We start from the raw sequence: 8366 nt of genomic DNA, 5'->3' as shown, positions 1-8366 counted from the left end.
TTTATCGAGCACCTACTGGATACCAGGCATTGCATTTTCCACATACTACCACCGTCATTATTTATTGCTGTCTCCAGAGTCTGGTGGTAAAGAGGGTAAGAGTGTATCGCTTTAGAAACAGACACACCTGTCTTTGGATCTCAGCTCAGATGGTATTTATTATGGAAACCTGGCCTCTCTGAGCCTCAGTTTTCTCATCTGTAAAATGAAAATAATAATATGCATGTCGCAGAGCCCCAGGAGAATTAATTGAGAAAATATGTGCCAAACGGTTGGCACAAAGTAGTCAATAAATGTTAGTGATTCTTCCTGTCCTCCTCTTCCTTCTCATCTTCCTCCTTTTCCTTATCCAACTTCTTCTTCTCCTTCTTCTTCATCTTATAATCATCATCACTCATTGAGCTTCCCTGGTACCCAGAGCAGGGCTCACTTACATGTTGTTAATTGATTGTATGAACGAGTGAATGAGAGGAAAGAAGAAAGCAGATCAGGATTGGCAATGTGGAGGTGATACAAGATAATTCACATCAGAGTCTTGGACCCCAGAGTTGACAGCTTAGTGAGGGGACAGACACATGTCAAGTTAACTGTCACAGAATGTGAGGGAAGGACATGCCATGTTGTAATGGTGAACACCCACCTCTGTTCACCTCCCTGCTCTGCCTTCGAGAACCAAGTTGGAAGAATCGAACATGTCCTTTGTGAGACCGTTCTTGCTTTTTCCTTGAGTGGAGGAATAAAGTGGCATCTGCAAGCCCAATTGTGTTCGTCCCATCAAGTCACGGGTGGTAAGAGGCGGGCTGGTCAGGGGCACACGTGGTAGGGGAGGGTGGAAGGGGGTGGGAGTAGACAGCCTCCAGCCTCCAAAGCCCATGCTCTTTTAGTGTCTCCCCAGAAACCTCTAGTGTTCACTCCCATGCTTGGCACTGCCCCGGGTCCAGCAACGAGTGCCCGATCAGTCTTTGCTAAATGAAGAAGAGTAGTGGTAATAACCAATTTTTATGCCATAAGTAACAGCTTTCAAATAATCTCCCTTTCACAGGGTCACAGGAAGCCTTGCTGTGGGAATTATTACATTATCACCCCAAGTTTTAAGGAAAAACTGAAGGCTCTATGAGGGGAAGTGAAGAGACAGTTTTCATACAACTACTCTGGGCCACGCACTAGGTCTAGAGCCTTTCCCGTCACTCCAGGCCTTCAGGAATAAAAAGTGGAGCCAGCCCTCCACCTTCTGCTTATGGGATGACTCCAGACATGTGCCAGATCCCCTGTCCCTGGCTTTTTTAGGAAGGTGAGTGTGCCTTAGCTGAGTTTTTTAGGACTCTTTTCCTCACAAGCAGATGAATCAGTCTTAGTTACTAGTTAATTGGAGGCAAAAGGCTTTGACTTCCCTTTCACATCCTGGCCTTGTGTGGCTCCCAGCCATGGGATTAGGTAGTCTCTCTGGATCCCAGGCTGGCAACATTCCCATGATAAAGGGCTTCTGAAGGTGATGGAATCAGACCATGGGAGAATCACACTTCCGAAAATAGAACAACGGTTCTTCATCAGAATTAAAATCCTGTGTGCTGGGAGGGAAGAGAATTGGAGAAGCCTCATTTCTTATTTTACTACTGAAGAAACATGGGTGTGTAATCAGTGTAGCTGGTACTCAGTTGGGCCCCCCACTTGGAGTTTAATGCTCATGGTCATTGTCCTGCAACTTTCAGTAGCTTTGTCTTTGAATTTGTGTTTTGTAAGTGAAGTCTGATGGGACAAGGAAGACTTGGAAACTTGAAACCTCATCTCCCTCCTGGTCCCACCTCCTGCTGCCTCCTTGCCTACCTGGGATGGTTCCTTAACTGTCCACTTCTCTGTCTCCACCCAGTGACCACTGCCATCCTCTGACTCTGGAAGGAGCCTGGGCACAGAAGCAGGGAAGGATGGGGTAGTGGAGACATGGTCCTGGCATCTATAGGGTCTTTATTCACTTCATGAGTATCCCCGTGCCCAAGTGAATGTGGCATTAAAAAACAAACTAAAAACACCGTGACAGGTCAAGAGAGATGGTGGAAGAAAGAAAATAAGCTTTTCCCAAGATTTTTGAACAAGGGCCCTGTATTTTTATTTTTAACTGGGTCTTGCAAATTATGGAACTGGCCCTGGTAAGACTTCAGCAGGACTAGACACAAACGGAGACTGTGGTTGTTCTAAATCATCATTATTATATGGCCCAAGAATGGCGCTAGTGGGAAGTCTAGGTCCAAGACAGAACAGCCCAGTGGTTGCCAGCACAGGCTATGGAATTAGCCTCTGCTTCTATCTGCCTGCTGTGTGACCTTGGACAAGTTACTTTGCCTCTCTGATAATTTGTTTTCCTATCAGTAAAATAATAATGAGGTTTTCAGGAAGATTCAATAAGAGTATGCAAGCAAGAGCTCTAGGCAACGTGCCTGACACAGAGCCAGTGCTTAATAGGCACTGTTATTGTTTCATTATCGTCATTGTCCTTGTCATGGGTGTTATTGTTACGAGTTCTGCTTCTGCCAGCTGTGTAACCTCGAATACATTATCACCACTTGCAGACACCTGGCATCACACCTATTATGCTCCAGGGTCTCTAAAAGTAACAGTATCTTCGCAGATTTGGTCAATTGATTTTCAACAAGGGTGCCAAGACCACACAATGGGGGAAAAGACAGTCTCTTCAACAAATGATGTTTTAAGAATTGGATATCCATATGCAAAAGAATGAAGTTGTATACCTCATACCACATACAAAATTTACTTCAAAATGGATCAAAGACCTAAATGTAAGAGCTAAAGCTCTTAAGAAAAAGACAGGAGAATATCTTCATGATATTGGATTTGGTAATGATTTCTTAGCTATGACATGAAAAGCACAGGCAATAAAAGAAAAAAAATATATAAACTGGGCTTCATAGAATTGAAACCCTTTGTGCATCAGAAGACACTAGCAAGAGACAGGAAAGACAATTCACAGAAAGGGAGAAAATATTTGCAAATTACATCTGTAATTGATAATTGCTTGATATAGGAGTTATAGGAGTTCTCTACATATTTTGGATATTATCAGATTATTAACTAATATCAGAGTATCAAGTAATCTAATAATATCAAAAATATATAGAGAACTCCTATAACTCCACAGCATAGAAACAAACAATCCAATTCAAAAGTGTGCAAAGGATTCAAATAGACATTTTTCAAAAGAAGATATTCGGATGAGCAATAAGCACATTGTATTAGTTCGTATTCATGCTGCTGATAAAGACATATCCAAGAGTAGGAAGAAAAACAGGTTTAATGGACTCACAGTTTCACGTGGCTGGGGAGGTCTCACAATCATGAGAGAAGGCAAAAGGCAGCTCTTGCATGGGGGCAGCAAGAGAGAATGAGAAAAGCAAAAGTGGAAACCTGTTACAAAACCATCACATCTCGTGAGACTTATTCACTACCACGATAACAGCAGGTGGGAAAATGCCCCCATGATTCAACTATCTCCCAGTGTGTTCCTCCAACAGCATGTGGGAATTATGGGAGTAGAATTCAAGATGAGATTTGGGTCGGGACACAGAGTCAAACCATATCTTTCTGCCCCCTGGCTCCTCCCAAATCTCATGTCCTCACATTTCAAAACCAATCTTGTCTTCCCAACGGTCCCGCAATGTCTTAACTCATTTTAGCATCAACTCAAAAGTCCACAGTTCAAAGTCTCATCTGAGACAAGTCCCTCCCACCTATAAGCCTGTAAAATCAAAAGCAAGTTAGTTACTTCCTAGATACAATGGGGGTACAGGCATTGGTAAATACAGCCATTCCAAATGGGAGAAATTGACCAAAATGAAGAGGTTACCGGTCCCATGGAAGTCTGAAATCCAGTAGGACATTCAAATTTTAAAGCTCCAAAATGATCTCTTTGACTCCATGTCTCACATCCAGGTCATGCTGATGCAGGAGCTGGGTTCCCATAGTCTTGGGCAGCTCTGCCTGTGTGGCTTCACAAGATACAGCCTCCCTCCTGGCTGCTTTCACAGGCTGGCATTGAGTGTCTGTGGCTTTTCCAGGTAAATGGTGCAAGCTGTTGGTGGATCTACCATTCTGGGGTCTGGAGGACAGTGGCCCTCTTCTCAGTTCCACTAAGTGGTGCCCCAGTAGGGACTCTGTGTGGGTCTCTGATCTCATATTTCCCTTCCACACTGCCTTAGAAGAGGTTCTCTACCCCTGCAGCAAACTTCTGCCTGGGCATCCAGGCGTTTTCATACATCCTCTGAAATCCAGGTGGAGGTTTCCAAATCCCAATTCTTGACTTTTGTGCACTCACAGGCTCAACATCACATGGAAGCTGCTGAGACTTGGGGCTTGCACCCTCTAAAGCCACGGCCTGAGCTCTATGTAGGCCCCTTTCAGCAACAACTGGAGCAACTGGGATGCAGGGCACCAAGTCCCTAGGCTGCACACAGCATGGGGACCCTGGGTCTGGCCCACAAAACCATTTTTTCCTCCTAGGCCTCAGGGCCTGTGATGGAAGGGGCTGCTGTGCGAAGACCTCTGACATGCCCTGGAGGCAGTTTCCCTGTTGTCTGGGGGATTGACATTCAGCTCCTCATTACTTATGCAAATTTCTGCAGCCAGCTTGAATTTCTCCTTAGAAAATGGGATTTTCTTTTCTATTGCATGGTCAGGCTGCACATTTTCTGAATTTTTAAGCTCTGCTTCCCTTATAAAGTTGAATGCCTTTAACAGCACCCGAGTCACCTCTTGAATGCTTTGCTACCTAGAAATTTCTTCCGCCAGATACCCCAAATCATCTCTCTCAAGATCAAAGTCCCACAAATCTCTAGGGCAGTGGCAAAATGCCACCAATTTCTTTGCTAAAACATAGCAAGAGTCACCTTTGCTCCAGTTCCCAACAAGTTCCTCATTTCCATCTGAGATCACCTCCGCCTGGACTTTGTTGTCCATATCACTACCAGCATTTGGGGCAAAGCCATTCAACAAGTCTCTAGGAAGTTCCAAACTTTCCTACATTTTCCTGTCTTCTTCTGAGCCCTCCAAACTCTTCCAATCCCTGCCTGTTACCCAGTTCCAAAGTCACTTCCACATTTTTGGGTATCTTTTCAGCAGCACCCCACTCCTGGTACCAATTTACTGTATTAGTCCACTTTTATGCTGCTGGTAAAGACACACCTGAGACTGGGAAGAAAAATAGATTTAATGGACTCACAGTTCTACATGGCTGGGGAGGCCTCACAATCATAGCAGAAGACAAAAGGCACCTCTTACATGGTGGTGGAAAGAGAGAATGAGAGAGAAGTGAAAGTGGAAACCCCTTACCAAACCATCAGATCTCATGAGACTTATTTGCTACCATGAGAGCAGTATGGGGGAAACTGCCCCCATGATTCAATTATCTCCCACTGGGCCCCTCCTACAACATGTGGGAATTATGGAAGTAGAATTCAAGATGAGATTTGGTTGGGGCACAGAACAAAACCATATCACACATGAAAAGATGCTTAGCATCACGAATCCTTATAAAATTGCAAATCAAAACTGCAAGAAGATACCCCTTCATACCTAAGGCTATAATAAATTGAAAAAAAAAAAAACCAACAAAACAGAAAACACAAAGTGTTGATGAAGACATGAAAAAATTGGAGCCCTAATGCATTGCTGGTGGGAATGTAAAACAATGTAGCCCTTGTGGAAAAAGGTGTGGCAATTCTTCAAGAAATTAAACACATGACCAGCAATTCCACTCCTAGATATATATTCAAAAGAATTACTAGCAGGGACTTGAACAAATACTTGTACACCAATGTTCATAGCAGTAGTATTCACAACAGCTAAAAGGTGAAAACAACCCGAATGTTCATTAAGGGATAAGTGGATAAACACACTATGCTATAGCCATGCAACAGAATGTTATTCAGCTGTAAAAAGGAATGAAATTCTGATACATGCTACAACATGGATGAACCTTTGAAACAATTTGCTAAGTGGAATAAGCCAGACACAAAAGGACAAATGCTGTATATGAAGTGCCTAGCCTAGAATAGTCAATTTATAAAGAGGAAAGTAAATTAGCGGTTATCAGGAGCTGGAGGAGGTGTGAAAGGGGAGTTATTATTTAAAGGATACAGAATTTGGGATTCTTTTGGGGATAATGGGAAGTTCTGGAAATGGATAGTGGTGATGGTTACGCAACATCATAAGTGGAGTTAATGCCACTAAATTGTACACTGAAAAATGGTTACAATGGTAAATTTCAGGGTATATTTATTTTACCACAATTTAGAAAAATGGTTACTTCTTGATTTCCCAGAGCCTCAGTTGTCTCACCCACAAATGGTAGTAAGAATGTACACTTAGCCTGTTATGAGGCTCCATGAAATAATGCTGGAGGAACATCCCTGGACAGGAACCAGTCAGGAGTAAGTGTTAAAAAACTATTAGGTGCTATGTTCACTACTTGGGTGATGGGATCCATAGAAGCCCAAACCTCAGCATCACACAATACACGCATGTAACAAACCTGCACATGTAACCCCTGATTCTAAAATAAATTTTAAAAAAAAGTTGGGAGCTGGTGTCTTCTTCCTGGCCCTGCCATGCCATTCCAGCCAAACTCGAGGCCTTGGCTTTGACAAGTGAGAGCTGGCAGTTTGATTAAGAGCTGAGAATAACACAAGCATATATTTTTCGATCTTAGACTTATCATTTCCTAGAACAGCATTTTAGAAATTGTTTACCCTGGAACACTTGTCCCATTAGTTACTCCTCAATCAAAAGATGAAATAAGGCTGGGAAATCATTAGCATTTAAGGGCTCAGAGAAGTCCCGCAATTTAAAAAGCATGTCTAATGTAGCTAAACCCAAGATTTTCAAAACTTCTGTGAGAATGGGTCTTTTTCCATGTAACATCTACAGACTATGTTTAGGGGAATTCTAGAGGCATTCAAAGGTGAAACACTAAGTAGGCCTATTAAGAAAGACACATGGCCCAGACATGAAGACAGACACACCCGTAATTTCATGATTTATTTTTTGTCCTTCATCCACTATGTTAATCTGAGTTCAATGAAGTTCCTCTTAAGCAACTCATTTATTCTCTTTATTTATTTGCTCATGAATTCTGCAGAGCTTTACTATGCACCTACTGTGTGCAGATGCCAGGAGACAGAGATGCGCCCTCAAGGCTCAGTCCTTGTGGCACTCACAGCCCGAGAGGGGAATAGAGAGTAGGACAGCAACGGCACCCCAGGGTGAAAGGGGCACCCCAGGGTGAAAGGGGCTAGTTTGGAAGCTGGGAACTAGAAATCTGGGGACACACAGAGGAGGACACTTCCAGATAATCACTAGACATTCCCCTACCCCGCCATAAATTGAACAAGCCAGGAAGTCCACAGAGAGATTGAGCCACGCTCCACCTCCCCAGGGACCCAAAGTGGAGCCTCCAAATGGATTTAAAGGGATTTGGAGACACTGCCAACTGGTGATCTTCAGGTCAGTTTGTTTAATTTTCATCCAGTCTTTAAGATATAAGCTACCAGTAAAAGAATGGAAGGTTTCACATTAAAATTTGGATTTCTATTTTTTTTTTTTTTTTTGAGTAGGGGAACAATGGAATGAGCTGACATCTCTGGGCCCACAATCCAAATGTTGCAATTGTTTGAAGCTTGCTGGTCCCCTCAATTCCCCCATTTCTATCTGCCTGCTTTATTTATTTAGGCTTATTCATTACATTTTCTATGTGAACCTCAGAAATATTCGAGTTTTTATCCCTATTGAAGATACCGTACCACCCAAACTATTCCCCAAACATTAGAAATATATAAAAAATATGTATGTCTATGTTGTTGGGTCTTTTCCTTCAATTACAAAAACTAATATATGAAAATGTAATCAAAACGTAAAATGTCACTCCAATCCCCAGCTGTGAGACTTCATGCCCCTTGTTACCAATTTTCTTTCTTTTTTTTTTTTTTTGAGACGGAGTCTCGCTCTGTCGCCCAGGCTGGAGTGCAGTGGCCGGATCTCAGCTCACTGCAAGCTCCGCCTCCGGGGTTCACGCCATTCTCCTGCCTCAGCCTCCCGAGTAGCTGGGACTACAGGCGCCCGCCATCTCGCCCGGCTAGTTTTTTTTTGTATTTTTTAGTAGAGACGGGGTTTCACTGTGTTCGCCAGGATGGTCTCGATCTCCTGACCTCGTGATCCACCCGTCTCGGCCTCCCAAAGTGCTGGGATTACAGGCTTGAGCCACCGCGCCCGGCCGTTACCAATTTTCTACATACAGTGTACTTCTCTTGACTTCTTCTCCCCCTCTGCCTGTAGTACAGCCAATTATTTTGAAAACAGTTACT

This window comes from Macaca fascicularis, chromosome 6 (assembly GCF_037993035.2).
Source record: "Macaca fascicularis isolate 582-1 chromosome 6, T2T-MFA8v1.1".
Lineage (NCBI taxonomy): Eukaryota > Metazoa > Chordata > Mammalia > Primates > Cercopithecidae > Macaca > Macaca fascicularis.
This window is presented reverse-complemented; position numbering follows the sequence as displayed.